Source organism: Panicum virgatum, chromosome 7N (genome assembly GCF_016808335.1).
Source record: "Panicum virgatum strain AP13 chromosome 7N, P.virgatum_v5, whole genome shotgun sequence".
Lineage (NCBI taxonomy): Eukaryota > Viridiplantae > Streptophyta > Magnoliopsida > Poales > Poaceae > Panicum > Panicum virgatum.
In genome coordinates, this window is record NC_053151.1 from 6179512 (window position 1) to 6188083 (window position 8572).

General features: G+C 48.8%; 1 long non-coding RNA gene across 6 annotated transcripts; it reads right to left on the reverse strand.

Moving 5' to 3' along the window:
* Positions 1 to 2194: 2194 nt before the first annotated feature.
* Positions 2195 to 6819, reverse strand: LOC120682003. 6 transcript variants are annotated; one of them, XR_005678165.1, is made up of 5 exons: positions 5722 to 6819; positions 5603 to 5631; positions 3213 to 3525; positions 2736 to 2914; positions 2195 to 2619 (listed from the first exon to the last, which is right to left on the reverse strand). It is a non-coding gene; the product is annotated as an uncharacterized LOC120682003 (long non-coding RNA). The 6 variants fall into 6 exon arrangements; XR_005678167.1 differs by having other exon boundaries at positions 2736 to 2909; positions 3213 to 3575; XR_005678168.1 differs by having other exon boundaries at positions 2736 to 2909; positions 3213 to 3578.
* Between the last annotated feature and the right edge of the window lie 1753 nt (positions 6820 to 8572).

Below are 8572 nucleotides of genomic sequence, written 5' to 3' on the forward strand. Positions count from 1 at the left end.
GCAAACCAGAACGAGTTAACATGCAAGACAAGTAAGGAGCTCGTTAACATGAACCGAAGCGATACAGAGATCATTTCTTTGCGAATAAAACATACACAAGGAGTTCGACCCATGGCTGTTACAAGGTATAAAAAACGGCTGCCACCGTGAGGGTGACAGTTTTGCCCATCTTAGTGGGGAGTAGAAGCCAGAATACGGAGGTCCGGAGGAATGCCCCCTCGCAAGCCTTCTTCTAGCATCTCCCTCACCAGGGGCGTTGCGGGAGGTCACGCTGGCGGACAGCTTAGCCGTCTCCTCCATCGGGACAGCAGCCTCGTCGCCGAAAAAGACGACGGGGAACGCAATCGCAATAGCGGCCCTCGTCGGAATACCATGGCTCTAACGACGAGCCCCGAAGCCGGAGAACTTGGGGGTGACGGGCGTGTTCACAAGCCATGCCACCCTCCTAGTTCTCCCCGGTCGACGGATGGCGCGGAAGCCTTCTCCAGTGATCGCCAGCCGCTCGCAAGCATTCTTCTAGCACCAAGACCTAAAAGACCAAGCTACTCCCTCAGGAGGACGACCATGAGCAAGAAAGGAAGCCATTACAAGCAAGGAGAGGGGAACAACAAAAGTAAGGGGCTTGCTGGAGACGGAGCGCTCAAGTGCCCTATTTATAGCCGAAACAGGGAGAGAATCTGAGCCAGCGCCAGTGACCGGGTCCCGTCGCTCATGGGGCACAGCACCCCACGGGCGAGACAGGAAAAGCACTCGGATAGAATACCGTGACGCAACCGCACGGGTCAGGTCTAAGCACCCGAGGGCTGCCCGAGACAGCATCCAGCCTGGTGACGGGTCAGCAGAGTCATAATGGCTCTGGCCCGCCGCCTGCCCCGACATGTCCCATCAAAAAAAACTTTATGGTTGAGTGACTGGGTCCGGTTGCGCTCAAGCGCCAACTGTCGGAAACGGAGCACCCCGAGGACCCCCGGCCAGGGGCTGACACGCGCGCAAAACCCTCTGAGCGAATCTCTGATTCACCTAGAGCCTCGGGGGCCACACCCACTAGGTGTGCTCGAGCGCACCCATTGGAGTACGAAAAAACAGCATCACGTCATGTCAAGAAATAGAGACTACCCGCTAAACCCTCTGAGCGAATCTCTGATTCACTCAGAGGCTTGGGGGCTACACCCAATGAGTGCGCTCACGTGCACCCACCGGAATATAGTGGAGGACGAACGACATGTGCCACCGAGCGAAATGCCCGTTGCGAAAACAGGACCCCCCGCGCGGTTCCTTCGCAACCTCGAGGGGGGGTCGGGGGCTACTGATGAGGACAAAAGTAACAGGTACCCCTAATCTACCCGTCAAGACCTAACCATCGGGACACAACCTTGACTGGGTCACGGGATCAGTAGGCGCGAACCAAGGCCCAACGGCTCGGGATGGCCCAGCAAGCCAAGGGCAGCCTACAACTCGTCTGAGGGCTCCACCTCGCCCGACCCCCGACCCCCGTGGGAGGGTTCCGCCTCGCCCGACCCCCGACCCCCGTGGGAGGGTTCCGCCTCGCCCGACACTCGCGGGAGATCTCCGTCTCGCCTGGGAAGGACCCACTTTGCCCCACGGCGACAAGACTCTAGGGAAGGTGGGGCCTCCCTGGTCAAAAAGAGGACAATGAACGTGCCCCCAGGGAACAGGGATTTGACCACTTCACGCCCCCGTACGAGCCAGGGTGGGCGACAGGTCAACCCATGTTCTCCGGAGGGAGACATGGCCCAACCACTTCGCCAGACGTCATCAATAGGAAATATGGTGACGAATGCCACGCCGGGACGTGACGGACCGCCATGCCCTACAGTTGACGACGTGAGCATCAGCACGCATCCCACGCCCCTATCCCGCCACGACTGGCACAGTGCCGAGAATGGGAGCGGACATCCTACTATCACCATCAAGCAGGACCAACAGGACCCGACCCCCGTAGATAATAGGTAGGGGTCAGGAGGCGCCCGACCCCCATGCCTCTCTCTTCTCCTTCTCCCAATGTAAGGCTCTCCTCCATTGGACTATAAAAGGGAGGAGACATACCCTGTGGAGGGGGATCCGCATTTTTCACACACACACGCCTACGCATCCAACCCTGAGACTTGGGAGCCCTGTTCCCTCTTTCGCCCATTTGTAACCCCTACTACAATTTTGAGTGCAAGAGCACGAGAGCTCGAACTGGATGTAGGGACTTTCTGCCCGAACCAATATAAATCTTGTGTCCCATCCTTGCACTACCATCCGAGCCCATGACGCGTGTACAAGTTTACTAGCTGGTGATTCAGAACACCGACATTGCCCGTGCTAACGCCACGGATAAATTTCACACCAAGGTTAGCATGACTTATTGCACCACCCTTTGATTTTTCACTAAGGTCACATTTTGTGAGAGCATTTTGTTCCACGACTGAAGATTTTCATTGTCCATCAGCTGTTGGTTGAGCCGTAGCCAAGTCTTTGCCAAGATTGCTTGGTCCACGTGAACTTGCATCAGCAATCCTCAAGGAATTATCCATTATTTGCTCAGCAACCTTGGATGAAGTAATACCATTAAGCCCTTTGGAATGCACATTCTTCTCACTTCACTTGGGGCATCTGCGTGAGATGAAATTATTGTTACATGTGAACAACAGAGTGGCAGACATTAACTTGCTGACAACAAAGCATGAGTTAACAAAACATTGCGTAATAACCACGTTCAAATTCCTTACCATCACTATCTTTGGACGCATGCAACTTTGTGTTTACTCCATCATAAGACTCATTTTGTAGTTTATTTTTCTGGAGGGGCTAACCCCTTCATTTGCACGAATATCTGGTAACTTCTCAACACTATGAATTTCAGTCTCCGTCTTGCTATCAAAGCTTTGATCAAGGCCAAAAATCTCCTCTCCATAACGTAACATGGCAAGGAAATACATACGAGTGTAAATGGTATATCAGAACTGCATAGGACTGAATGATGAAACTCTAATTGGTTTCAGTAAACAGTGCTGGCAACACATACTGGATAAAGTCAAGAACAGAAAAATCATAGAAAAAGATATGGCTCTAAATATTTTACTGTCAAACTTTTAGTTTCTATTTCACTGGCAGTGTCCAGCAAAGCAGGGATGCATATAGGCAATTGAAAACATGCATTATACATCAATTGGTCAGATAAGCTGTAAGCAATGTCAGGTACTCACTTGATCTACCATCACTTTCTCATCAATTGAAAACAGTGCGTCGCATTATTCCCTTCCTTTCCAGCCGCCGACCAACACGCGCGCTCCGCCACGCAATGGACGCCGTTCCCGCCGCCCCCTTGCCCTTCCTCGAAGACAACTTCGATTTTGGTGACTTCACCTTCACCTCTAGGCCTGCATCGCAGCCGCCCTCGCTGATCCCCGGCCGGCTGCCTTCGCAGCCTTCGACGATGACTAGGCAATTTCGTGGTGAGCCCGCTCTGCTCGAATCCAACATGGACGCCTCAGCGCCGCCCACCCCTCCTATGGGCACCTCCAAAATGAGAAATCTAAGTTTCACACAAAGGACATGTAACATATTTCCTGCTAGGTGAAGAACACATGAATTTTTCAGAGACATGTACAGCCAGTGGTTCAATTGTTCCACAGGGTGTATGTTGCATCACGAGTATTTGATTAAGCAGTAAAGACATGATGGAAACAACAAAGAATGGATACATGGGACACGCAAAGAAATTAAGGCTAAAAAGAAACAAAATCATTAGCCAGAGGTAAATCAACAACTGGCACTTGAATACAAGTAACAGGTTTATTTCACAAGCTATCCTTCTACTTCTCCAGTACTAACTACCGTGGGATTAAGCTGATGAGCCATACGATAAAGCTTTGGGAGAGGGTTATCGAGCATCGCCTAAGAAGAGTGACAAGTGTGACCCAAAACCAATTTGGGTTCATGCCTGGAAGGTCAACCAGAAGGGCGGGCCTGGTGCAATGGTAGAGCCTACCGTCTGTAACCGGAAGGTCCCGGGTTCGAGCCCCAGCCTCTGCACATTTGTGTGGGTAAGGCTTGGGGCTTAAAAACAACCCTTCCTCAGACCCCGCACAGTGCGGGAAGCCTACGGCACTGGGTACGCCTGGAAGGTCAACCATGAAGGCGATTTTCTTAATACGACAATTGATGGAGAGATATAGGGAGCAGAAGAAGGACTTGAACATGGTCTTCATTGACCTTGAGAAGGCATATGACAAAGTACCGAGAAATATCATGTGGTGGGCCTTGGAGAAGTACAAAGTCCCAACTAAGTACATTAACCTCATTAAGGATATGTATAAAGATGCGACGACGTTTGTCCGGATATGTGATGGCAACACCACTGACTTTCCTATTAACATAGGCCTACACCAGGGGTCAGCATTGAGCCCTTATTTATTTGCTTTAGTGATGGATGAGGTCACAAGGGATATACAAGGTGAGATCCCTTGGTGTATGCTCTTTGCTGATGATGTGGTGCTAGTTGACGAGAGCATGGCAGTGGTTAATAGGAAGTTAGAGCTGTGGAGACGCACGTTAGAGTCGAAAGGGTTCAGACTTAGTAGGACCAAGACCAAGTACATGATGTGCGATTTCAGCGCGACTAGGCATGAGGGGGGAGACATTAGTTTAGATGGGCAAGTGGTGGTCCAGAAGGATATTTTTCGATATTTAGGATCGATGCTACAAAAGGATGGCGACATTGATGAAGATGTTAGGCATAGAATTTCAGCTGGCTGGTTGAGATGGCGGCAAGCTTCTGGCATCCTTTGTGACAAGAGGGTGCCACAAAAGCTAAAAGTCAAATTCTATAGGACAGCAATTCGTCCGGCGATGTTATACGGTGCTGAATGTTGGCCTACAAAAAGACAACATGTCCAGCAACTGAGTGTAACAGAGATGCGGATGTTGCGGTGGTTTTGCGGGCACACAAGGAGGGATAGAGTCCGGAATGAAGTTATTCGGGATAGGGTCGGGGTGGCACCAATTGAGAAGAAACTTAACCAGTATCGGCTGAGATGGTTTGGACATGTCCAACGAAGGCCTCCTGAGGCGCCGATGCGTAATGGGATTCTTGAGCGGGTCGATAATGTAAAGAGGGGTAGAGGTAGACCTAAACTGACGTGGGATGAGTCGGTGAAGAGAGACCTTAAGGATTGGAATATTTCTAAAGAGATAGCTTTGGATAGGAGCGCTTGGAGACTAGCTATCAATGTGCCTGAACCTTGAACTTATTTCTTTCGGGTTTCATCTCTAGCCTACCCCAACTTGCTTGGGAAAAAAGGCTATGTTGTTGTTGTATCCTTCTACTTCTCCAAGTCTTTAATGCAACATAGTTTCACCGGATCTTGAATAATAAGACACAATCTGACAATCCATTTTGCTGTAGCAAAGTGATTGAAACTAAAACCTTAAAGGAAATAAGACGCACAACTGCTACTGCTATGAAAATCACTACACAAAAGCTAGGAGCACTGAAGTTAACAAAGAAAAAATGGGCTGAAAAGTACAACTGCTAGAGGTAAATCAACAAATCACACGTAAACACAAGTAATCAAGTGATAGAAATATCACTTACCAGAATTATCTTCCTCAATGACCTTTAGCCTGCAAAGGGCAAGCATTGCAGAAGCTTGTAACACTGGGAACTATGGCAATAAAGAAGACATTAGTATGGGCACTGTGTAATCAATGTACCTGTATTTTGGGTGTTTGTGATGTCACTCAGCGTCGGTGTGGTCATGATTGCTTCCATGAAGCACATTAAAATTATTCAAACTATGCCCTCTGTCCTTCTATCTTGAAAATTTAAACTATGATGGTTTCAAGTCAATGTTCTGTCAAGATGAACAAAGCTTCATTGCAATATAGCATATGAAAAAAAACTGAGCAACGCAATTAATAGTAACACCATTACCTCCAGGATAGAAGCATGAAAGAAATTACCAGCGTGATTGTTCACACAGCTTATGTGTTGCAACCGATGAGTGGCTGGTGTGATTAGATGAATTATGCTACCATAAGATGAATGGCCACGGTGGAAGCAAATCATGGTGATATCTTGGTCAGGTGGTTACCCATGGGCCATGGAAATCCCAAAATTAATTTATTTTGAGAAATTGCTCTCGTTACAAGACACGGAACTCCATCTCTTACTGAACTTGATGTCATTTGCAGAACAGAGAAGAGTTACCTTCATAAATTAAAGTTGCTATGCGTCTGGAAGCTTAGCATTTTGTCGAACACCTTACAGGCAGTGGAGGCTCCGGCAATTGCAGAACTTGAGTCGGCGGGATGGTGCAGTGCACTTCTCATCTCGTATAGAGGGAAGCAAGGAGGTGCTCTTACTTGGCGCCGCCATCCCGTGGATCTGCAGCTCTTGTGGCTTCATGGCCGCGGTGGAGATTCAGGGGCGGCTTGGGAGGCGGAGTACACTGGCATCCTGTTCGGAAGCCGTGATCCACGGAGAGCACGAACTCGAACCTCGTCAGGTCGCGACATCCGCGGACCCAGGGCCAAGCTCAAGTTCCACTCGCCTACCGACGACGCTCCTGCCGCCCGGCGCACGCGCAGGCGCGCCACCTAGGTCGGCCTCGTCCCCGTGCTCCACCCTTGCCCCCTCCGTCAGCTCGAGCAAGCGAGGCTGCGGCGGCGGCCGGCGTGAGCAGCGCGGGGGGCCTTGCCCCGACCGCGACGGCGGCGTGTCGCGGTGTCGGGGGATCGTCGGCGAGGGCTGCGGTGAAGCAGTGGGAGGCGAGGGCTTGTTTCTTTTTCTTTTTTTTTGGATCGGTAATAACCGGTAAAGACGAAGCGGCGGGAGGCAATTTCGCGAGCGGGGAAAGGAACCGTGATGCATGCGGGTGCGGGGGTACCCTCGCGTTGGAGCCTCGCGGGCGGGCCCGGGGCGTGCGCGTTGAAGCCTAGCCTTCTGAATGGTTGGATTTGGTAGGGATGCAATCTGAACTGTTTATTTTAATGTGTGTGATTCTCTGGGTACCTTTTTGTTGGTAGTCATAGCTTGATTCTCTCAGCATGGGTGGTTTTGTTGGGTGGCCATAGCAAAGTTTTCATTGGTGCTTTAGTGAATTGATTGATGATGATGATTAATGATTCATTGGTGCTTTAGTGAATTGATTGATGATGAAGTGAATTGATGATACATGGCAAGCAACGAGCGCGCACAGGACGGGTGGGCAGAAGAGCCGATAAAGACCACCATGTGAGATCCATGTATGGTCTAGCCACACTGTTTTGTACAGAGTAGTTGTCAGTCATACGACTGAGTCATCTACAATAAATTTCAGTAAATTTTAATAAAATTTTACTGTGTGACCGCGAGATTTTATTTTCAGAGTCCAACTTTTCATGTGGGGTCCACGTATGGGTCTAGCCACACTATTTTGCACAGAGTAGTTGTCAGTCATACTTAGCCATCTGCAACAAATTTCAGTCAATTTTGATAAAATTTTATAGTGTGAACGCAGGATTTTATTTTTAGAGTCCGGCTCTTGAGGTGGGCTCACATGTAGGTCTAGTCACACTGCTTTACACAGAGTAGCTGCTAGTCATACACAATGATCTGAAATAAATTTTATTCAATTTCGATAAAATTTTATGATGTGAACGCGAGGTTTTATTTTATGGGTCCGGCTCTTGATGTGTGGCTCACGTATAGGTCTAGCCACTCTATCAAGAATACACCCATTCCAACCCACCACAACCCGTATTTACATAGAACCGCTTCGCCCCACCTCATTACCTAATAAAACCCATTTGAACCCATATAAACATACTTCACCACAAAACTCACCTCATAAAACTCATTTCAACCCAACCCAGCATCAGGTCTAGAGGATCGTTATCCTTTTATTGCCCAAGCCCCATTGCGGCCATGTGCCGTGGTTGATCGTTTCTTGCCGTATGTGAGCTCTTTCGACGTCTCTACTTCCTTGCAACATTTTTTTTGCACCAGTGTTGAGCAATAATTTGGTGTTGTTTCACTTTATCATAATTCATTTGGAAGCTATATATCCACCAGCATGCAAATCTTAAATGCACGTACGCGTCAAGCAATGTGCATAACTGCTTATCGTCATCTGCATGGCCTAGCTACGCCCTTTGATTAATTAAGCTGCTTACTGCCGCCATGTAATGCATGCTATCCACATATATCTTAAATGCTTACGAGGCCATATATATTACAGACACACACGTTCAGATGACATGTGACTTCGGTTCAGAGTCACTCCCGCCGCATGACCTTCGTCAGCTGGTCTTCGTCCGCCCGGGGGGCCTTGCTTGACCGGCTTTACCAACGGGCCGGACGTTTTTGAAAACGTGATTCCACCACCGCCCCTCTGTTTACCCCTGCTACTGAGCTCGAGCATTAAGAAATACTACATCCGTTTCAAATTGTAGTTCATTTGATTTTTTTACCCTAAATTTGACCACTTGTCTTATTCAAAAAAATTATGCAAACATTATCAAATTTAAGTTATTTTTGAAGATCTTGTATTGATAAAGCTACCCACAACAACAAAAAATGATA